Source organism: Myxine glutinosa, chromosome 14 (assembly GCF_964187855.1).
Source record: "Myxine glutinosa chromosome 14, kmMyxGlut1.1, whole genome shotgun sequence".
NCBI classification, from domain to species: domain Eukaryota; kingdom Metazoa; phylum Chordata; class Myxini; order Myxiniformes; family Myxinidae; genus Myxine; species Myxine glutinosa.
Window position 1 is genome coordinate 44,833,026 of NC_136274.1, and position 25,377 is coordinate 44,858,402.

The window sequence follows — 25,377 nt, forward strand, 5'->3', positions numbered from 1 at the left end:
GCCATGTTATGCTCACACAAGGTAATCCTGCAAGGTTCAAACTCCACTCGCAGACAAGGATGATCAGAGAGGTCAGGTAGAACGTGAGTGTCCACAGGCTTTGCACAGGCCCACATCGTCATGAGCTCACAAAGAGTTTTTGTAGTACAGGCAACAAAATATCAACTTTTTGGGTGAGTTGTACAGGAAGTTCTCCAAATCATTCGTTGCGCAGAGAAACGGCACTTTCTTTCCGGTACTTTTCCAAGTATTAATGGCTTATTTTGGAAGCTTTGATATATATATATGTCAGCCATTAGGGTTTTAGCCCCATGACTCAATTGATCATAACATCTGAGATTATATATCGTGCTTCTGGAAACTGATTTGAACTCAGCTGCAGGCAGAGGCGAGTGGACAAAAAGTGGTTTCGAGGCTCAACGTGCAGGGTGGATCCTTAGCCTAGTAAATTAGTCCTTGAATGAATGTGCCAAACAGTAGATAAAATGCTCTCGACCCACGTACAGGAAAAGATGTCATCCAAACGCCTCCTTCACAAAGGGAATAATTAATTATATATCTTCGTAGTGTTTAGTATGTCTCCTAAACCAAGGACGTATCCAATCTTCATCTACCATTTAGCCTAGTGTATAAGAATATTTACTTCGGCCTGCGCTCGGGTCTGATATGTTTAGATAGATAGCCAAAAAAAGCGTAGCCTATCATTATGCTTACATCTTGTTGTCTAAATTTGACCTTCTATAGGACGGGACAATGGGAGGTGTTGTCCTTATTGCCCAGTAGTGCTATGTCTTTAGCGCAGATTCTTGTCTAATATTTTGCTATAAATGAAATGCCTTTCCACTTATTTTTCAGCGAGTGTCTTGAGGAATTGTCCGCTGCGTGTAGGCGGTACATTCTCGAGCCTCGCTCCACACGTGTGTATATAATCGATTCTATTAAACATTGTTGCTCTTCTTCCTCTGATTCTTCTTCTTCTTCCTTCCCTTGAGGTCTTCGATCTCGACAATTTTGGTGTCAGAAGTGGGATACATCCAAGTGTGCAGACGAGGTGGATCCTCACGTTCCAGGTCGGGAGGGAGGCCTGCCGGCATCTAATTTGGTGGGTACGCATTTTTGCACCTCGAAATTGAAGCCTCCCGCCTTGCTTTGGACACGTGTGGACCTCTGTCGGCTGTACCACCTGGCTTGCATTCCGAACCAAATTTAGTTTAAACCAGAGCAGCAGTGGGTAATGAATCGATTATACAGGGCGCCCGGGATAAGGAGGGGTATCCCTCAGGTAAGCTTCCTGTTCGGGAAGCAGGTAGACCCATATGTGGGTGATAGATAATAGGTATTAAGTTACTCCGGCGTGAGAACTGCGTTTAAGGTTAGGAATCGGGGGGCGACCCGATCTTAGGACTACCAGGAGGGACTAGCCCAAGAAAGGTAGAAAAATGAGTATTTTAAGTTAAGCTACGCACTGGATGTGTTAGAGTTCACAGGTAAGTAGGATTGAAGTGTGCATGAGTGTGCATGAATTTATACTGTATTGTGTATAAGGGAATGAATGATCTGTCATTGCAGCGTGTATTTGTGTTTATTGTGTGTGTGTCATTGATGTGTGTCATTGACTGACAAGGGATTCCCCAAATTGCCTACGGGCGTTGGGCAATCCGGATGAGTAAAATTGGCAGGGAATAATGAGAATGTTATGGAGAGCATGTGTAGACAGGGCTTTAAAACAAGTGTTCAATTACATCCCCACATTAACGGCTCTCCAGATGTAGCAAGGGAGAATGGGAGTGAAAGTCAAAAATAATAGGCTGTCAACCGACAGGGTGTTTATTCAACGGCATGGCCGGGGCTTGTATTTGGCCGACGTGGGATGACAGAATGCGTTGAATGAAGGCGAAAATGACATGTGATGCTGACGTGAGTCCAATCGGAAGAATGGATGGTTATGGTTTCACCGGTCCGTTTATCTGTCTGTCTGTCCGGACACAGAGCTCTTGGGGAGAGCCAGAATGGGTTGGGTTGACCAAGATGAATGTGGACAATATATTAATTGTTTATATTAATCTATTAATCTCTGTATATTAATCTGTAAAAATATATTAATCTCTGTGTGTGTGTGTCCGTATTTGTCTGGCTTTCTGGCTGTCTATGGAGTCATGTCTCTGAACACTGATTTTGAGGGAGTTGCTGGTGCGGACCAAAGCGGTGTCCGCGGTATCTACTGGGGGTCGAATGTCACTCCCTCAGTGTCTGCGAACTTGTCGTTCGGCAGTGTCGAAAGACAGGTTCGATTGTCGGTCTGTCTGCTTGATTTTCGGGTCTCACTCTGAGTATATGGCATATACTCTGAGTATATGGTCGTTTTCGGTTTTGTGCGTTAATGGTGGTTGATTTGACTTCCCTGAAAGGGGGACAATAAATATTTGGTGTTAGCTGTTGTCATTTCGGATGTTTGCAGTTGTAATGTGGAGCCAGTCTGTCTGTCCAACTGGGTGTGTCTGACTGCGTCTGCAGATATGGATCAAGGAGGAGCAGTTTCTGCGGCGTTTGCTATGATGTTGAATGTCATTCACTGTGTCTGCTGACGTGTCGTGTGACTATGGGGACTATGATGGTGTGTCCTGGCGGGAAGAATCGTGGCAGCCTACAGATTTGAATGGAATGGCCTCTGTGAGACCATCCTGTTAGTACGTTGGGGGTTCGTCTGTCTGTCTGTCTGTGAATGGAAATTGAACTGGACTTCGACAGAAGGCAGGTGGGTGGTCACCTGCTGTAAATTGTGGTGGAACATTTGTGACGTTCCCTAATACGAGGGGACGAATTGGTTTGTAAATGTGTTGTGCAGGTACTTTTTCTGTAGGTAGCCAAATTCTATTGTTGTCAAGTCTCATGTAACCTTGGTTAACGTATATCTACGGACAAGAGCTGCACTTTATTTTAGTAAGTGACTGGGAAAGTTTGTTTTAAAAGGTGCCAGCGGAGTTGTTAAGAGTTATGGAGGTCACAACTCGCTGGAACCTCTCTGTTTATGTTTGGCTGACAGTTATATATATATATATATATATATATATATATATATATATATATTATTTATATATATATATATATATATATATATATATATATATATATTATTTATTTATATATATATATATATATATATATATATATATATATATATATATATATATATATATATATATATATATAATATATATATATTGGTATCTGTAATCTGGTTCTCCAACCTAATGAGCGAACGTCATGACGTCATTGCCAAGCACGTCCGCCTTGCCTGCAAAGCTCCAGGGTAGCCATCCAGCAGAGCGTCATTATGGATTATAAATTCAGATACTGTCACAAGTGCATGCAAAACTCACAGTTACCGACCTGGTTTCGCCCTTGTTGGGGCTTCATCAGGGCAACGCAGTGAGCCTTCCATACACTTGTAACTCTGAAAACATTTCGGTTTTTATATGAGTCACTGTGCGACCTTCATATCATCAGTGGGGAACCGCCAGCAAGGATATGAATTTATAATCCATAATGACGCTCTGCTAGATGGCTCCCCTGGAGCTTTGCAGGCAAGGCGGACGTGCATGGCGATGACGTCATGACATTCGCTCATTAGGTTGGAGAACCAGATTACAGATACCAATTAGTAACTCCCAACTGCATCCAGGTCGACTCCAAATGATGAGTGGATACCAGAGATAATGTTACCGTGTGGCAGGCGGTGCTTATCGCTCCCAGCAAGGTGCAGCAGCAGCTGTATGGGACACCTTGCTGGCGGTTCCCCACTGATGATATGAAGGTAGCATAGTGACTGATATATATATATATATATATATTGTTACGGATCTCAAACGTCGGCTCTCCCCTTATCAAGGGGGGTAATCCCCTTGTCCTTTTATCTGGCCGACGCGAGTCCTGGAAGTTATAACGTCCTTCCCGGCGTGGCGTTAGATAGGGTTTGTTAGGCCTCGGGATTCGCTACTACCTAAGTACTAACGCCGACCGGAAATGAGGGAATAACTCCCACTCAAATAACGTATATGGATGGAAAATGCCAAGCGGATAGCAATCCGTGATCCGAGCTGTTAACCAGTGACTAGACCCGATTATAGCGGTTGCGATCGTGCCACGCTTACCCAATTAGAGAAAAGACTGATGCGATCGGATGGAGAGGAAGCCAGGCAAATAGGAAGAACAGATGGGTTTATTAATTATGTACAGAGAAGAAGAGGAAACGAAAGGAATATACAAGAAAGAAAGAGGAAGGAGAAGCACATAGGGCAGTCTTAATTACAGTCTTAACTTATTCCCTGGACAAACGGGCCCGTCTCACATGCAGACACTCACACGGGGATTGCAGATGGTAGGGTGGAAGGTCACCAGCGCGTCCAGGCTCCAGTCAGGCTCCGGTCCAGACGATGAAAAACCCGGTAGGCAGCTCGTATTGTAACTTAGCACGAACGGACAATTAGAATGATGGGGGGGGGGGGGGAGGGGAGGGAAGGCTGGTGTACTGGCATACGTAATATTCGCACGACTCGCGCCAAGCGCTCCCTCCCAAATGTCCTGCTTTGAAATACCAATGCCAGCGAGCCGTCTTTGTACAGTCCTTTCAACCACGATCAGTTCTTTATCACGCTGCAAATGGTGCCAGTCCTGTTCAACCACGATCAAGCGCATATACTCTCGAGTCCTTGGTAATCACGACAGTCCTTAGCGAGAGTCCTGTGGTAATCAGCACCAGTGAGTAAGTCCTCTAAAAGGGCTTTTGCGCACGCTTTTATAAGTCAAGCCAGCGATCGCTCCGCGAGCCCCAACCACGCCCTGTCAGGCGATGTCACTCCAGCCCTGGTTGGCTGGTTATCGCTTACCAGCCCCGCCCTGACGGCTGGGCGACGTGGCCACACCTCCTCCCTGGCGCTCCACCCCCTTTTTCCGGGCTTCACCTCGTGGCTTATGGCGGCGTTGAGCGAGCTCACAGGCAGCGAAGGCTGCTGCTGCTGGCCAAGGAGTGGACCAAATTGGGAGGGGCCATGGGGCACAGACTGGGGAGCGTACTTAATGGCATCGCTTGGATGGAGGCTGCAAAATGAACGGATGGGGACCTACTCTTATTTGATTGACACAACACAGATTCAACTATTGGAAAATGGCCTTATCTAACACATACTAAGGAATAACTGATGTCCTATGGTGACCTACGTGTTAATTGTTGCCTATCTATGGGGTGCTACCTTTAACCTTTAATGATGTGATATTTACAACAAGTGTGGGTTCTCAAAACCGCAACACTGCACCCCTCCTTTTGCCAGGCTCGCCCCGAGCCGATCCGAGACCTGGGTCAGGACTATCTTTTAACAATTAGTGTGACACTTAGGTGTGGTTACCCTCTACTTATAACCTAATACCCTGAGTGCGACAGTTTTAACACTAGATATGTCCCCCCTGCTGCGTTGTATCCTACCTAACTTTCCCACGCCCACAATTAACCAAATTACGGAATTATTTCCAAACTAAACATTTAAGCCGGTGGGGAGCATGTTATTTACAAGACACTAATTAATTATTTACAAAACTATAACCCAGGACCTGTCTTTTGTGGGAAAAAGAGAAGAACTTTTGAGAAGAGGAAATGCCAATTTGCAATGCACTGCACCGATACACCATACACCCATATGCACCTAAAAATAAAAAATATGCACAAAAAGCACCATCACCCATGCACCAAAAAAACAAACATTTCAAAGTTATAAATGATGACTTCTTGTCCTGTGCTTCTCTGCTGGGCCGATGTATCTTGGCTGTCTTCTTGCTTGATGTATTAATTAATAAAAAGGGCACAAACCACGTCCGCTTTTTTATTTATGGCCAGCAGGGCCAACTCAGGTGGTCCGACTGCTGGGTCTTGATGCCACTTAAAACAGTGGTCCACAAGCCAGATACTGCTGGCAGTAATGGTCTGTCCCAGCAAAGGTGCCAGGCCACAGAACGTGTGGTCCATAGGTGCCAGGCCACAGAACGTGTGGTCCATATGGTGTATCAGTGCAGGCAGGCAGGCAGCAAGGGTGCAGGCAGCAAGAGTGCGGCTGCACCGCTCAGGGCACCTGCACACTCCCCTCGCACAAAAGACCATGGTCCATGAGTGGGGAAGGAAGACAAAGCAGAGGTTAGCGGGGGGAAAGGGCGCAAGGGTACACACAATACGAGGTAATGCGACATGAGGGGCGCTGGAGAGCGATCTGAGAAAGCTCGTCCCTACTCGTACGTCACCCCCCATGTCACCTACTCTACCCTTGCCCTTCCCCGTATTTACACAATTTACAAATTCCGTCTCTACTGTCACGTCCCCCATATCTCCGCTAAACCAAATTCCTTACCAATCCCTCCCAAGAAGGAAGGGATGGAATCACATACAATGTCAAACTCCGTCATGATGCGTCTCACATTTCCAACATTTGCCAAAACCTGTTGTGGAGTCCTATCACCCTCGGTGAGTGGACGCGGATGGTGTGAAGAGATTTTCTCCGAACTATACTCTAAATGACATTAACTCTTTACTCTACCCGGGGCTTTCCCTGCCAATCCAATTGGCCACTTTACACTATGTGGTTCTAAAAACCAATTCCCATTGCCCATACTGTGGTGCTCTCCCAATTTGGGGTCTCACTCCCCCCATTTTTCTCTCTGTGCTCTCGCACAATTTCGGGGCTGGGTCGTGTGGCTCTCCCAGCAGGTCTACTTACCTGCGCACCTCCGCCACTGAACGTCACCACCCGAGCTTGCCTAGCTCCTCGCCCTAATCTACCTGGGGAAGGCCCTCCCTGGCGCTTACCCCCTCGATGCCCTCTCTGGCATTGGGCTACCCGGGTCCTCTCCTGGGATCCTCAGGCCCCGCTGAACACTACTGAACTCTACCTGGCTCCCAGAGCCTACCTGCGGCCTCACCTGGCCGACAGACTACCAGTGGCGGAGTGCTCAATAACCACACGCACTAACAGGCTCACACGCCCAGCCATTCCACTTCACTTATGCACCCCACTAAGCACTTCATTGCTACTACACGCACCACAGATGTTAATATCCAACAAATTTACGTACTCCCTCTACCTAACTTTAAACTACCCTCCCCGGGTATTCGTGAAGGGGTCCATCCTTCCCCCATTCACTCCTTCGCACCATGCACTCCACACTACCCATTCCACACTACTCACTCCACACCATTTATTCTATACCACCAAGGTCTCTTGCACACTCTTGTGCTCTCCAATGCACTTAATACACAATTACACACATCCTCAATACTGCACTCATACACTTTCACACACACACACATCCCTCTCGAGCATTGCCTCATTTGCTCAACAGCACGACAAGGACTTCCATTCACAATGCCTCATTTCCGCCTAAACCTCAAGCTCATACACACAGCACCATCTAGCTATCTACTCCCTTCTAATACTAGTGCTTCCCGTCATCCCTTATACTAAGCACTCCCTCGTCATTATCATCCATCTAATCTCTCTACGTCCCGACTACTTGTACAATGTCACTACTTAACTCTCAAGTCACCGATGGTCATCTTTCTAAATTCCTAACAATATCCTAGCCCACCCTGGCTAGTTCGCACTGCCAAACCCCTTAAAACTACTGCTCCTCTGCCCCCATATGGATGTGAGGGATGGTAGAGTTACCATCCCTCTACACCGGGCATTATCTCCCACTATCACCCCCCAGTCCTCTCGCACTATGAGCCCCCGTCATGTGAGGTACTGGGTCCTGCCTCGGCATCTAAAGCCGAGGCGATCCATGAGGGCGCCTGCTCGCCGGTGTAGGGTCTTAACCGGTCAGTGTGGACGATCTGAGGGAGGGCTCGTGGCCCCATTTTGATCTTAACGACCACGTCACAGACTTGCGACAGGATGACCCCCAGGCCTTGCCAGGGAGAGGTGAGTTTGGGGCACCTACCCTTCCGCCTCCGGGGATTGAAGAACCAAATCTTCATCCCCGGAGCGTACTGACTCCCCTGGCTCCGGTGGTCGTACCTGCGCTTCATCTTGGCCCCCGCCAGCTGGAGCTGGTGGCGGGCGAAGGCATGGACCCTCTCCATGCCTTCCTCCAGGTGACGTGCATAGCCCTCCCTCGGCGATATATCAGTGGTGTCTGGCACGGGACCGCATAGCAAGTCGGCGGGAGCCCGCAATTCCCGCCCATACATGAGCAACGCTGGACTGCATGCGGTGGCCGCGTGCTGGCTGGTTCGGTAGGCCATTAACAAATATGGGAGATGTTCATCCCAGTCATCCTGATGGGTGGTGGTGAACAATGCCAATTGTTGGATCAAGGTTCGGTTGAACCGTTCCACCATCCCATCAGATTGTGGTCTTAAGGGCGTGGTTCTGGTTTTCCAAATTGACAGGAGTCTGCACACATCTTTTAGCAATTGAATCTCAAAATTTCGGCCGTGGTCGGTGTGCAGCTCCTCTGGAATCCCATTCCGACATACAAATCCTTCCACGAAGGCCTGTGCCACCACCCCGGCTTCATGGTTGGGGAGGGCATAGGCCTCCGACCACTTGGTGAAATAGTCCATTACAACGAGGATGTACTTGTTACCTTGGCGGGTGCGTGGTAGTGGTCCTAGAATATCCATAGCCAACCGCTCAAGGGGGGCCCCCACCTGGTGTAATTGAAGGGGGGCCCTCATCCTCCATGCTGGTCCCTTTTTGGCAGAACAGGCATCGCATCTCCGACACCAGTCCTGTATGTCGCGCCCCATATTCACCCAATATAACCTCCGACGGACCCGAGATGTTGTCTTTGTCCTGCCCAAATGGCCGCTGGAGCGGGTACCATGCACCTGCTGTAATATGACGTTCATAAAATTTGTCTGGGACTATCACCAGCCAGGAAGTTCTCTCAGAGGGAACCTCCACCGACTTGCGATACAAGATGTTATCTTTCAATCCCAGCGTTTGCCACTGAGCCCAATATGCCTTTGTTGGCGCCCCGAGGGGGGTGACCTCTTCCCCATTAGGTCTTTGTCCCAATCGAACCCATTCGTACACCGGTCCCAGTACCAGATCCTCCCGCCTGGCCGTGCTCCAAGCCAAAGTTCCAAATTCTTCATCTGCGGTTCGTGGCAAAATTGGCCCTCTCACCCGGGTTGCACGGACTATAAGGGTAGGGGTGGAATCGGCCAATTGTTCCCTCTCCTCGTGTCTCACACAAAATTTACAGTTTTCCCCCAAACAAGGATGCCGAGAGAGTGCATCGGCATTCTCATGGGCCTTCCCGGCCCTATGGGTCACACTGATATCGTACTGCTGCAACTTTTCCAACCACCTTGCAATTTGGCCCTCCAGTTCCTTGAACCGAAGGAGCCATTGCAAGGAGGAATGGTCAGTTCGAACCAGAAATTTCCGCCCGTACAAGTACGGGTGGAAATGGCTCATGGCAGCCAGCATAGCCAATAACTCTTTGCGAGTGACGCAATAATTTCGCGAGTGACGCGAACGGACAATTAGAATGATTGGGGGGGGGGGGGGGGGGGGGGGAGGCTGGTGTACTGGCATACGTAATATTCGCACGACTCGCGCCAAGCGCTCCCTCCCAAATGTCCTGCTTTGAAATACCAATGCCAGCGAGCTCTCTTTGCACAGTCCTTTCAACAACGATCAGTTCTTTATCACGCTGCAAATGGTGCCAGTCCTGTTCAACCACGATCAAGCGCATATACTCTCGAGTCCTTGGTAATCACGACAGTCCTTAGCGAGAGTCCTGTGGTAATCAGCGCCAGCGAGTAAGTCCTCTAAAAGGGCTTTTGCGCGCGCTTTTATAAGTCAAGCCAGCGATCGCTCCGCGAGCCCCAACCGCGCCCTGTCAGGCGATGTCACTCCAGCCCTGGTTGGCAAGTTATCGCTTACCGGCCCCGCCCTGACGGCTGGGTGACGTGGCCACACCTCCTCCCTGTCACTCCGCCCCCTTTTTCCGGGCTTCACCTCGTGACTTATGGCGGCGTTGAGCGAGCTCACGGGCAGCGAAGGCTGCTGCTGCTGGCCAAGGAGTGTACCAAATTGGGAGGGGCCATGGGGCACAGACTGGGGAACGCGCTTAATGGCGTCGCTTGGAGGGAAGCTGCAAAATGAATGGATGGGGACCTACTCTTATTTGATTGACACAACACAGATTCAACTTTTGGGAAATGGCCTTATCTAACACATACTAAGGAATAACTGATGTCCTATGGTGACCTACGTGTTGCTTGTGGCCTATCTATGGGGTGCTACCTTCAACCTTTAATGATGTGATATTTACAACAAGTGTGGGTTCTCAAAACCACAACAATATATCTATATATATATACAGACTTGGCATTTAATATGGATTTTTTTTTTTCTTGACTTGGGTTTACTTTATTAACTCAGTGTATCAATCTGGTGAGCTTCTTTCACACTTTGGTGATTTATTTGTTAAAAGAACCATGTCACTGATTGTCTGTCGCAGCAAGAAGTCAACAACAGGTTTATATCACAGGTGGCGTTGCAAAATGTACGGACAGGTGCATTTGATGATTTACTTCACAGCCGGGTATACAAGGGTTGTTGCGTTCGGTATTTGTGGAAAACAACTGCTGCACATCTCCAAAAGTTATTGCCGCTTCCTCTGGAGATGGTCCGTCAACTCGACAATGCTGTTTGTCATGGAGTGGTGGCTTTACGAAATTACGGCATGAAACAGCGTGCTATTGCTCGGCAGTATGGCATCACTCAAGGTCAGGTGTCAAAGATCCTGAAAAGAAATGCTCAGAGGGGTGTCCCTACTCCAATATCGAGGCCAGGACGTCCCCGCAGAACCACAAGGAGGGATGATCGCCAGCTGCACCGGTTAGTCCGCCATGGCCATACCAAGTCAGCTAATCGGCTTAGGGCTGAGTGGCAGCAACTGACAAATGTGCCTGTATCCAGAAGGCTAGTCAACCAACGCCTGGTTCAAGCAGGCTATCGTGCCAGGCGTCCTCTGAGAAAGCCACGCCTGACCAGACAACACCACCAGCGCCGATTGCAGTGGGCCAGAGAGCACCGTCAATGGCAGCCAGGACACTGGAATCACGTGATCTTCAGTGACGAGTCTATATTTCTGGTCTATCGTCAAGATGGCCGTGTCCGAGTGCGCAGACAAGTGCATGAAGCCGACAACAAAGATTGTATAGTGCCAAGAGTCCAAGCTGGAGGTGGTGGGGTGACCGTTTGGGCTGCTTTTCATGCAGGGGGCAAAACTGACCTGGTTGTTCTGAATGGAAACCTGAACCAGTTCAAGTACAGGGCCATTCTGGAAGAAACATTGCTTCCATTTGCTCGTGCAACCTTTCGAGGAAACTTTGTCTTCCAAGATGACAATGCACGGCCTCATCGTGCTCGCATGATCCAACACTTTCTTGCTGACCGTGGTGTAGAGCATATGGAGTGGCCTGCCATGTCCCTGGATATGAATCCGATGGAGAACTTGTGGGCAGAATTAACGCGTCAAATCGACCACTTGGACCAGCAGCCGACCTCTGTGCGTGAATTGCAGCAGGCTATTGTCACTGCTTGGCAAGCGATTCCGGTCCAAACCTTGGCAAATCTCGTGAACAGCATGCCTCAACGTGTACGTGCTCTCCTGAATGCTCGTGGGGGTTACACGAAGTACTGAACTGTAATTTTACTGTCCGTAATCCCAGTCGTAATTTAACTTTTGTTTTTGTTAAAAAAAAATTGGGCTAATGTGCAAAATAAAGAGATACTTCTTTGTAAACGTACAGAAGTTTAACACAGTACTGTCCATGAATTGAGTTCGATATCAGTTTACATCACTTTCAAGGATCAATATATTTGTTTCGAAATGTCAAATGTGGTTTTTGTTTCTTTTAAAGGTCACATTAACAAAATCTAGAATAATTTCAACATAATTCCAATGAACTTTTTGGTTCTAAGACATCTTGAAAAGTAAGTTCACCCCACAAAAATAATATTCCATATTAAATGCCAAGTCTGTATATATATATATATATCAGAATATAATTTCAGTTCTCCAACCTAATGAGCGCACGTAATGACGTCACCGCCATCTAGCAGAGCGCCTTGCCTGTCAAGCTCCCAGAAGAGCCATCCGACAATGCGTAATTTCGATCTTAGTTCAGATAGTCACAAGTGCATACAAAACTCACAGTTACCGACCTGGTTTAGCCCTTGTTGGGGCTTCATCAGGGCAATGCAGTGAGACCTGTATACACGTGTGAATCTGAAAACCTTTCGGTTATATACCAGTTATTATGCGATTCCATATCATCAGTGGTGAACCACCATTAAGGTATCCCATCCAGCTATCACTGTACCTTAATATGAATGAATGAATGAATGATCGTTTTAAGGCCATTTTCCCCGCTAGAGCAGTGGTTAGCCTTGCGGGCTCCATGACAATCATGGTTCCCTGTTTTTGAGGCAATGTTTTTATGGCCAGATGCCCTTCCTGACGCCAACCCTTGGTCACCTCTTACGATGCGCAGGGATACGGTGCACCTATTCTAAACCGGGGTACACACCGTGATCATTCATCCCAGCAAGCTGGTACTCAATTTGCCGACCTCGGAAGGATGACAGGCTGAGTCAACCCCCCTGGCGTTAATTCAGCAATCGACTGGGATTCGAACCCAGGATCGTAGGACCCCAAGCCAGCACACTAACCACTCAGCCAACACCACCTTAATGGGAGCGATATATATATATATATATATATATATATACAGACTTGGCATTTAATATGGAATTTTTTTTTGTGGGGGTCAACTTACTTTTCAAGATGTCTTAGAACCAAAAGTTCATTGGAATTATGTTGAAATTATTCTAGATTTTGTTAATGTGACCTTTAAAAGAAACAAAAACCACATTTGACATTTCGAAACGAATAAATTGAACCTTGAAAGTGATGTAAACTGATATCGAACTCAATTCATGGACAGTACTGTTAAACTTCTGTACGTTTTCCAGAAGCATCTCTTTATTTTGCACATTAGCCAAATTTTTTTTAAACAAAAACAAAAGTTAAATTACGACTGGGATTACGGACAGTAAAATTACAGTTCAGCACTTCGTGTAGCCCCCACGAGCATTCAGGAGAGCACGTACACGTTGAGGCATGCTGTTCACGAGATTTGCCAAGGTTTGGACAGGAATCGCTTGCCATGCAGTGACAATAGCCTGCTGCAATTCACGCACAGAGGTCGGCTGCTGGTCCAAGTGGTCGATTTGACGCGTTAATTCTGCCCACAAGTTCTCCATCGGATTCATATCCGGGGACATGGCAGGCCACTCCATATGCTCTACACCACGGTCAGCAAGAAAGTGTTCGATCATGCGAGCACGATGAGGCCGTGCATTGTCATCTTGGAAGACAAAGTTTCCTTGAAAGGCTGCACGAGCAAATGGAAGCAATGTTTCTTCCAGATTGGCCCTGTACTTGAACTGGTTCAGGTTTCCATTCAGAACAACCAGGTCAGTTTTGCCCCCTGCATGAAAAGCAGCCCAAACGGTCACCCCACCACCTCCAGCTTGGACTCTTGGCACTATACAATCTTTGTTGTAGGCTTCATGCACTTGTCTGCACACTCGGACGCGGCCATCTTGACGATAGACCAGAAATCTAGACTCGTCACTGAAGATCACGTGATTCCAGTGTCCTGGCTGCCATTAACGGTGCTCTCTGGCCCACTGCAATCGGTGCTGGCGGTGTTGTCTGGTCAGGCGTGGCTTTCTCAGGGGACGCCTGGCACGATAGCCTGCTTGAACCAGTCGTTGGTTGACTAGCCTTCTGGATACAGGCACATTTGTCAGTTGCTGCCACTCAGCCCTAAGCTGATTAGATGACTTGGTACGGCCATTGCGGACTAACCGGTGCAGCTGGCGATCATCCCTCCATGTGGTTCTGCGGGGACGTCCTGGCCTCGGTATTGGAGTAGGGACACCCCTTGGACCATTTCGTTTCAGGATCTTTGACACCTGACCTTGAGTGATGCCATACTGCCGAGCAATAGCACGCTGTTTCATGCCGTAATTTAGTAAAGCCACCACTCCATGACAAACAGCATTGTCGAGTTGACGGACCATCTCCATAGGAAGCAGCAATAACCTTTGGAGACGTGCAGCAGTTGTTTTCCACTAACACAGAACGCAACAACCCTTATATACCCGACTGTGAAGCCAATCATCAAATGCACCTGTCCGTACATTTTGCCACGCCACCTGTGATATAATCCTGTTGTTGACTTCTTGCCTCGACAGACAATCAGTGACATGGTTCTTTTAACAAAGAAATCACCAAAGTGTAAAAGAAACTCACTAGATTGATATACTGAATTAAGAAAGTAAACCCAAGTCAAGAAAAAAAAAAATATTCCATATTAAATGCCAAGTCTGTATATATATATATATATATATATATATATATATATATATATATATATATATATATACACACATATTTATCAATGGATAATATATATATACATATATATATATATATATATATATATATATATATATATATACACACATATACATATATATATATATATATATATATATATATATATATATATATATATATATATATATATATACACACATTTATCAATGGATAATATATATACACATACACACGTTTCAACATTTCATGAAAAAAAATGTTAAAATAAGTAATTGATATGGCTTTAATTTTGAAAATAAGGTTATGTGCTGAAAACTATTGATATGGAATGGCCCTATCTCTTTTGCCTCTGCTCATGGTGCGGAGTGTAATGGAGGATGGCCATTGGCAAACCCTTCACGGCCCACCACAACCTCCCCAAATCTCCACTTCCACCTGACATTGTTCACAAATTATATTAAGGACAAAGGGGTGTATTAACCGTTTAGTATTTTAAGTATTACAATCGATCATTTTCATTAAATATCTGGAAACGTCCCTTTAACTGTCCAAATGCATTTTCCAAGCAGACCCGTGCATGGTTAACTCTGCGGTTATTCTTTCTCAGCATCAGGCATTGTTGCTGATTCATGATGTAGTTTCATAAGCCAAGGTAATAGAGGGTATGCAGCGTCGTTGATAATAAATGGCCTCACATTTCTTCCACAAATATCCACTTTGCTTTGAGGGAAGGTTCCCGCCTCACATTTATCACAAAGTTTAGAGCATGCATCGTGCACAGATCCTGGCCATCCTACATGAATGTATAAAAATTTGGAACCATCGTCAATATACGTTCTTGGACGGTGAAAAATGCCACTCTTGCAGTTAAAATAATCATAGTGTGATTTGGGTGGCATGATAATTGGGATGGAAGTGCCATTAGCTTCAAACACTATTTGAACCTGGTTCACCCTGTGGCATGGTGAAGAGCTGGGGCTTAAGTTTCCTCCGAATCACATTTGTCGGCAATGGATATTCCGATAATGTCGACCTGACTTTATTATATCACCCCTTTGGTAACTGCTTTCACAAAGCAACATGCACCCAACGAGCTACTCGCTTCATCACCCGTAGATGGGTCGATGGGGTGGAAGGAAATGCCAAACTAAGCAAAGTTCAGCACGGCTTCCGAAGCGGGCGATCTTGTGCAACACAATTGCTGGAGGTTATTGAGCAGTGGACCAGAGATCTGGAGGATGGTCAGAGTATTGACTGCATATAACGAGATTATCAAAAATAATTTGATAGTGTGCCTCATCAAAGTCTGCTATGCTCCCTGGAATCTTACGGTATTAATGGTCAGCCATTGAAGTGGATAGAGGCATACGTAACAGGAAGATCTCAGAGAGCGACTGTTTATGGAAAGAGATCAGAGTGTAAACCAATTACCAGTGGAATTCCTCAAGGAAGCATGTTGGGACTAGTATTATTTATCTGCTTCATGAACGATCTCCCTGTAACTGTTGACTCAAGACATGAAACTATTTGCTGACGACACAAAACTGTATAAAATTGTAGATACAGCACACGGATGCAGATGGATATGAATGATGTAACGAATGGGACAAGCAAATGGCAACTCCCTTTCATATATTATGTATCCAAGTGCAAAGACACCCACAATATCCCACAATGGTGAAGAATCACTTTTAAATTCTACTAGCCGGATCCGGATCCGGATCTTCACCAAAATCGAATCGAATCGTCCTTGTCAGACACCCAACCGGTCCACCAAGTTTCATCCAAATCCGTCCACAACTTTTTGAGATATCCTGCTATGTATCGTTTTTGGCCCTATCTTCCAATGGTGAAGAATCACTTTAAAATTCTACTAGCCGGTTACGAATCCGAATCCTCACCAAAGTCTAATAATTTTGTCCTTGTCACATACGCTGCATCTCTGCCAAATTTCGTCTGAATCCGTCCACAACTTTTTGACATATCTTGTTCACAAACAAACAAACAGACAGACAGGGGTGAAAACATAACCTCCATCCACCTTTGGTGGAGGATATAGATATAGACAGACAGGGGTGAAAACATAACCTCCATCCACCTTTGGTGGCGGATATAGATATAGACAGACAGGGGTGAAAACATAACCTCCATCCACCTTTGGTGGAGGATATAGATATAGACAGACAGGGGTGAAAACATAACCTCCATCCACCTTTGGTGGAGGATATAGATATAGACAGACAGGGGTGAAAACATAACCTCCATCCACCTTTGGTGGAGGATATAGATATAGACAGACAGGGGTGAAAACATAACCTCCATCCACCTTTGGTGGAGGATATAGATATAGACAGACAGGGGTGAAAACATAACCTCCATCCACCTTTGGTGGCGGATATAGATATAGACAGACAGGGGTGAAAACATAACCTCCATCCACCTTTGGTGGAGGATATAGATATAGACAGACAGGGGTGAAAACATAACCTCCATCCACCTTTGGTGGAGGATATAGATATAGACAGACAGGGGTGAAAACATAACCTCCATCCACCTTTGGTGGAGGATATAGATATAGACAGACAGGGGTGAAAACATAACCTCCATCCACCTTTGGTGGAGGATATAGATATAGACAGACAGGGGTGAAAACACCAAGAAGAGTAAAGAAGCCAAGAGTCAGGTTCACTATGTTAACAAATATAATTTCGTTCAAAATTTTGGTAGATTAGCAAAAGTATACATTTTTGGAATATTCAGAGCATGAGGAATCCAAAAATTAATGTTTACATTTGCGTAGACACCTTTGCGAAAATGACACTCACAGTGATGGAGTCAGGTTCACTATGTTAACAAATATAATTTCTTTCAAAATTTTGGTAGATTAGCAAAAGTATACATTTTTGGAATATTCAGAGCATGAGGAATCCAAAAATTAATGTTTACATTTGCGTAGACACCTTTGCGAAAATGACCCTCAGGACAGTGATGAACATAGTCAGGTTCACTATGTTAACAAATATAATTTCGTTCAAAATTTTGAGATTAGCAAACCTGTACATTTTTGGAATCACCAGAACATGGAGAATCCGAAAATCAATGTTGGCATTTGCACAGACATCTGCATGGCCGCCATTTTGGAATTTCAAAATGGCCGCCATAAAATACATATTTTGCGCTATCTCGGCTTCTAGTCAACCTAGAAACTTAATTAAATATGCTAATCATATGTTTTCTGGGTCAAGGAATCCAATAAAGGCCTCAACATAGTGCTCAGAATTATAGAAAAGCAACAAACAAAGGTAATTGAAAACCATTGTCTTTATATTTGTGATATAACTGCCTCGTCCTGGAGGTGGGGTTGCTATCTTTATCAAAAACTCTTTCTCACTCGCCCTGCACTGCCCTCTCTCCACCTCACCCCCAGGAATACCTCTGGCTACGGCGTCCCCTTCGCTCCCACCTCTTGTTCATATGTGTGTTGGACCGTCCACCAAACAGTGATGACTCCATCTACATCTAGCTGTCTGATAATATGGACCAACTTCTATCTACTCATCCCAACTCTCTCTTCCTCATATGTGGTGATTTCAATTGTCACCATGCCAGTTGGCTGGGTGTGGGTACCGCTCTCACCAGCCATGGCTCCTCAGCAAAGGACTTCTGCGACTCACTGGGACTGACACAATCTGTCAATTTCCCAACCCGGATCTCAGTCAACGGAGCATCTTCTCTTCTGGACTTGGTTATGACTAACTTCCCTGAAAATGTCTGCTGCTCTTCTTCTGCTCCAATCGGCTCATCTGATCATGTGCTTGTTAAAGTGGACATCTCTCTGACCATTCTCAGGGAGCCTCCTCAGCGTCGACGAGCCTAGCATTTCACTCAGGCCAACTGGCACGGTCTTCAAGCAGTCATCAATCATCTGGACTGGTCTCCCAACTCCACCACCTCTGACATCAACTTTTCACCCCCCCCCCCTTCCCATGCCTCCTCCCCCCGGGCCCTCTCCCTTCCACACATCGCCCTGCTCTCGGATGTTGTGTTTGTGTGCTTCCCCTTCTCTCCCCATCTTGTCTTCCGCTCCCTCCTTTTGGGTATTTTGTTTGTCTGGTTGATTTGTTTGTGAAGTAAATGTTAGCTCTTTCACGAGCCTCGATTCAGTATACAAAAAAAACTCATCCTGGGAATTCTTCCAAAGTAAATTGCTCTCTCTCATGCACAGATTTATCCCATCTCGTCTTCAGTTGTCATACCCTTCCTCCCGTCCATGGTACATTGGTACACGGAATCTTGTGGTGAGGCTGTTGCCCAGAAACAACTTGCCTTCGTCTCATGGAAAGCAAATCCAACGGAAGGAAATCTCATTTCCTTTCACAAAGCCCGAAACAAGTACACACTTGTCCACCCTCAGGAGAGCCAGGAAACAATATCTCTCCGTTCTCAAGACCGAACTCTCTTATCTGTCTCCCTCTTCCAAATCCTGGTGGTGTCTGGTCAATTCTGTTTCTGGTGTTTGTTCCCCCTCCATCCCCTCCCTCACCTCAAACGGCCACACGGCTGACTCCGCACGTGAAAAAGCTGAATGCCTCAACTCTCTGTTTGCCTCTAAATCTTGTGTCCCAAACCCATCCCACTCTGTACCCACCGTACCCAGGCATACCCAGCTGCTCCTGGACTCTGTGTCCTTTCCTCCTGACAAGGTGGAAAAGTTTCTGTCAACCCTCAACTTTGATTCTGCAACTGGACCTGACGGCATCAGCCCACGGGTCCTAAAATCCTGTTCTTCCGCTCTTTCACTCCCTCTCTCTGTTCTCTTCACCCTCTCTTTTGCTCAAGGTCATCTTCCATCTGCTTGGAAATCAGCCAACATCACCGCTTTACACAAAAAATGTGCAAAAACAGATCCTAGCAACTACAGACCAATCAGCCTTCTCCCAATTATCAGCAGTCATGGAATCCATCATTGCTTTGGATATGAAATCTTTCCTCTTCTCCAATGGCTTGATCTCTGATCATCAATTTGGTATCAGACCAGGTCACTCTACTCTGGACATGCTGCTTCTGCTGTCTCAACAATGGATGGAGGTCCTCAATGCCAAACAGGAAATTAGAGCTGTCTCCCTCGACATATCACGTGCCTTCGATACGGTCTGGCACCCCGCTCTGCTCACCAAACACTCCTCCTTTGGTATCCATGGAAATCTCCACGCATGGCTGGCAGACTTCCTCTCTAGTCGTAGTCAACGTGTGGCCCTGAATGGGTTTCTCTCATCTCCTCTTCCTGTTCAGGCTGGAGTTCCCCAAGGCAGTGTTCTGGGCCCTGTGCTATTTCTGGTTTTCATCAATGATCTCTCTGACTCTCTGGAAAATCCTCTCTATCTCTTTGCTGATGACTCCACTCTCTGCCACTCCATTCTTCATCCCTCAGATCGGCAGTCTGCAGCCTCCTCACTCTCTGCAGACCTGGACAAAATCACAGACTGGGCAAACAAGTGGAACATGTCTTTAAATCCTGACAAATCCCACACTCTTACGATGTCTCTCTGAAGAGGCCGACTGGACAACCCTCCCAACCACTTTCTGAATAATCCTCTTCAAGAAGTTCTGTCACTCAAGCTTTTGGGTCTCACTATCTGCCATGATCTTTCCTGGGAAAACCGCATTTCAAAGCTGGCCTCCAAAGCCAGTCGCCGACTGGGCATCCTCTGTCGTGCGAAGTCCTTCCTTGGCACACCTGAGCTCCTCACCACATACAAGGCTTTCATCCGCAGCTCAATGGAATACTGCTCTCCCCTCTGGGCTGGTGCTCCTGCCTCACACCTAGCTTGTCTTCACGCTGTTGAAACCAAAGCGTTCAGAATCATTGGAATCTCCCGTGACGAAGCTACCTCCGAGGGCCTTTCACTTACTCACCGCAGGCAGGTTGGTGGTCGTTCTGTCTTCTACCGACTCCTCTCCGGCCTTGCTCCTCCAGCTCTTTCTGGGCTCTGTCCCCCAAATATTCCTACAGTTCGCACAAGATCTGCCTGCAACCCTCTTATGGTTAAGCTGCCAAAATCAAGACTCTCTGCTCACCTTCACTCCTTCATTCCTCTTTTCTCCCGCCTCTGGAACAAACTCCCTCACTCTCTTCAATCCCACTCCTCCCTCCAGGTCTTTAAAACAGCTGTTCACCACCATCTTTTATCTTCCCCCATCCAAAACCTTGATCTTTTCTACCCCTGCTAATTTCACCCCAAATCCACTTTTTGAAATACCAACTTCTGTCCTGGAAGTCCTTGGTGTCCTTGTGTTTTATACTTCTCCCACCCCCACCCCCCCCTTCCCACGCCTCCCCCCCCCCCCAAGCCCTCTCCCTCCCACATATTCCCGATGTCCCTGCTCTCAAATGTTGTGTTTATGTGCTTCCCCTTCTCTCCCCATCTTGTCTACCGCTCCCCTTTTTATATACTTTGTTTGTTTGTCTGTTTGATTTGTTTGTGTGTTAAATGTTAGCTCTTTCACGAGCCTCGATTATGTATACAAAAAAATACAAAAAAACCTATTACATAATACATGATATTGCAAGTCCTTTGAAGTTATAGGTATGGGTTTATAAAGCATGAAAGCAGCCTTGTTCGTATCAGATTGAACTATAAGTCCTATACACAGGATCTACTAGATCTATACCGTTCAGGAATATGCTTTTACAGATCTTCAGCACTGTCCTGAGTGTTATTTTCGCAAAGGTGTCTACGCAAATGCCAACATTAATTTTTGGATTCCTCATGCTCTGAATATTTCAAAAATCTATAGTTTTGCTAATCTCCAAAAATTTTGAACGAAAAAACATAGTGAAGCTGACTACAAGTGCAAAGTCGTCCATTATGGAAGAAAAAAAGAAGTTCAATTATTCAATGACTGGTAAAGACGGGCTTCAACAAATCAAAGTTGAGAATCGTGTAAAGGATTTGGGTGTGCTCTTTGATAACACTCTGTCCTTCAGTGCCCATGCAGCTGATGTAGCTGAAGAGTGAACTGAAAACTTCGCATCATGAAGAGAACCTTCCCAGAATTGAATGAAAAATGGTCTTTCCAAACTATAGAAGACAATTGTTCACACAAACCTGAAATACTGCAACCCTGTATGGTACCCCATGTTCAAGGAGGACGAAGATGGACTTGAAAATATCCAGCAGAGAGCCACTGGGTTACTACTCCATCTACGTCATCTGGAATATCCCGACAGACTGAAATTCCTGAGACTCCCCACACTTGCTTGCAGAAGGAAGGGGGCTGATCTTTGAGATCATAAAAGGAATTGGTCATATTGAGGCCCAGATATTTTTCCAGAGGGATGAAGGCTCACGAACTAGAGGACATGCTCATAAAATGAGGAAACGGCAGTGCAGAACCAATACAAGATAAAATGCTTTCTCAATGAGAACCATTAACAGCTGGAACAGATTTCCCAGTGAAGCTGTTCAGGCCAGTACAGTCAACCAATTCAAATCAACCCTGGAAAGCCACTGGAAGGACCACCCCCTGATGTATATGCCATTCGAAGGAAGGACTGATGTAACGAGGAACAAATAAGCAATACTTCCAGTCTATACATTCAAATAAATCCAAGTAAGTAAATAATACACGTGGCAAAGACGCTGCATAGATATTAAATATTTCCTTTGGAAACATGAAAATTCATCCGGTACATTATTTACAGCCAACTACAATTGGACAAATGATGGCAAATTTAAATTCAGGATAAAAACTAGGACACTCGGTAGTATGTATACCTCCACTGGGCTGAACAGTTTAAGATTTGTATGACACTGATAGATTGGATTTTGATCCAGACCTGAACCAAAATCTAATCAGCTTGTTCATGTCACCCTCCCAACTCATCCACCAAGTTTCTTCTGAATCCGTCCCCAACTTTTTGAAATACAGTTCTATACAACATATTGTTTTTGGCCCCATCAATGGTATAGAAACACTTGCAAAAAAAAAAAATCGCATCCGCATTGAGATCTTCACCAAAATCGTATCAATTTGCCCTTGTCACACTCCCAACCTCTCCACCAAATCCATCTGCAATCTTTTGAGATATCGTGCTCACGGACAGACAGACAGACAACCAGCCAAACAGGGGTAAAAACATATATTCTGTCCACTTTCGGTGATGGAGTTAAAAATGGACGTAATGATTTCAACCCGGTGTTGGGCAGCTTACCTACCACGATGGGTCAGCACGCTGCAGCTTCACGACATATCACAAATCGCAACGAGGAAGCCATAGTGAAAGCCTTGGAACAATGCCGATGGAAGTACAATGCCAGAACATTGTGAAGTGGAACAATGCCGGAGCAAGTACAATGCTGGAACAAGGGAAAGTGGAACAATACCAGAGCGAGTACCATGCCGGAACAAGGTGAAGTGGAACAATGCCAGAGCAAGAACAATGCTGGAGCAATGCGAAGTGGAACAATGCCGGAGCAAGTACAATGCTGGAACAAGGGGACGTGGAACAATGCCAGAGCGAGTACAATGCCGGGAAAAGGTGAAGTGGAACAATGCCAGAGCGAGTACAATGCCGGAACAAGGTGAAGTGGAACAATGCAAGAGCAAGAACAATGCTGGAACATTGCAAAGTGGAACAATGCCAGAGCAAGTACAATGCCGGAACAATGGAAAGTGGAACAATGCCGGAGCGAGTACAATGCTGGAACAAGTTGAAGTGGAACAATGCCGGAGAAAGTACAACGCTGGAAAATGTGAAGTACAACAATGCTGGAGCAAGTACAATGCTGGAACAATGTGAAGTGGAACAATGCCGGAGCGAGTACAATGCTGGAACAAGTTGAAGTGGACAATGCCGGAGAAAGTACAACGCTGGAAAATGTGAAGTACAACAATGCTGGAGCAAGTACAATGCTGGAACAATGTGAAGTGGAACAATGCCAGAGCGAGTACAATGCTGGAAAAAGGTGAAGTGGAACAATGCCAGAGCGAGTACAATGCCGGAACAAGGTGAAGTGGAACAATGCAAGAGCAAGAACAATGCTGGAACATTGCAAAGTGGAACAATGCCAGAGCAAGTACAATGCTGGAACAATGGAAAGTGGAACAATGCCGGAGCGAGTACAATGCTGGAACAAGTTGAAGTGGAACAATGCCGGAGAAAGTACAACGCTGGAAAATGTGAAGTACAACAATGCTGGAGCAAGTACAATGCTGGAACAATGTGAAGTGGAACAATGCCGGAGCAAGTGCAATCCCGAAACAACGTGAAGTGGAACAATGCCGGAGCGAGTACAATGCTGGAACAATGCAAAATAGAATAATGCTGGAGCAATTAGAATGCCAGAACAATGTGAAGAATGAAAATGCTGGAGAAAGTACAATGCTGGAACAATGCAAAGTAGAATAATGCTGGAGCAAGTACAATGCTGGAACAATACGAAGTAGAACAATGCTGGAGCAAGTACAATGCTGGAACGATGGGAAATAGAATAATGCTGGAGCAAGCACAATGCTGGAACAATGCAAAGTAGAACAATGCTGGAGCAAGTACAATGCTGGAGCAATGTGCAGTGGAACAATACTGGAGCAAGTACAATATTGGAACAATTTCGATGTAGAACAATGCTGGAGCAAGTACAATGCTGGAACATTTCTGGAGCAAGTACAATGCTGGAACAATGTCAAGTAGAACACTGCTGGAGCAAGTACAATGCCAAAACAATGGGAAGTAGAACAATGCTGGTGCAAGGACAATGCTGGAACAATGCGAAGTAGAATAATGCCAGAGAAAGTACAATGATGGAACAACGCAAAATAGAACAATGCTGGAGCAAGTACAATATTGGAACAATGTGAAGTTGAACAATGCTGGAGCAAGTACAATGCTGGAACAATGCAAAGTAGAATAATTCTGGAGCAAGTACAATGCTGGAACAATGCAAAGTAGAACAATGGCTGGAGCAAGTACAATATCAGAACAATGTGAAGTAGAACAATGCTGGAGCAAGTACAATGCTGGAACAATGCAAAGTAGAATAATGCTGGAGCAAGAACAATGCTGGAACAATGCAAGGTAGAACAATGCTGGAGCAAGTACAATGCTGGAACAATGTGAAGTGTAACAATGCCGGTGCGAGTACAATGCTGGAACAATGCAAAATAGAATAATGCTGGAGCAATAGCAATGCCAGAACAATGTGAAGTATGAAAATGCTGGAGCAAGTACAATGCTGGATCAATGGGAAATAGAATAATGCTGGAGCAAGCACAATGCTGGAACAATGCAAAGTAGAACAATGCTGGAGCAAGTGCAATGCTAGAGCAATGTGCAGTGGAACAATACTGGAGCGAGTACGATGCTGGAACAATACTGGAGCGAGTACGATGCTGGAACAATGCGAAGTGGAACAATGCTGTAACAAGTACAATGCCAAAACAATGGGAAGTAGAACAATGCTGGAGCAAGGACAATGCTGGAACAATGCGAAGTAGAATAATGCCAGAGAAAGGAAACGCTTTTCAAAGCACGCTTTCGAAGTTAAGCACCTTTTCACAATTGTGTTTTGTCGAAACTGTATCTTTATTTCGGTGTGTGTAAATATTGGTGTGTCTTTAATAGTATTCTTGGTGTTGGTTTTTCATACCTGTGTACAGAATCGTCGGTTAGTTCGTGTCGCATATTCTGAGGCCTAGTGTAGTACTAGTAGGCTACCATGTCTGACCTTGGCTTGAGGCTTTGTTTCTGTCGCAGCGGTTCTTCGATTGCGCTCGCAATTACTTTCGGTCTCTATTTTTCACGTTTCACGTTCGGTCTCTGTCTCTGTTTTCAGCTCAACTCAAAAAAAAAAATATATATATATATTGTTGCGAATATGGAATTTGGCCTCCATATCCGCT

General features: G+C 45.7%; 1 long non-coding RNA gene across 1 annotated transcript in view; it reads left to right on the plus strand.

The window, feature by feature from the left end:
- Positions 1-955: 955 nt before the first annotated feature.
- LOC144888858 (uncharacterized) overlaps positions 956-25,377 on the plus strand; it is a 419,197-nt gene continuing 394,775 nt past the window's right edge. Inside the window, exon 1 of the long non-coding RNA XR_013621426.1 lies at positions 956-1,102. This is a non-coding gene — a long non-coding RNA (uncharacterized LOC144888858). The remainder of the gene's footprint in view (positions 1,103-25,377) is intronic.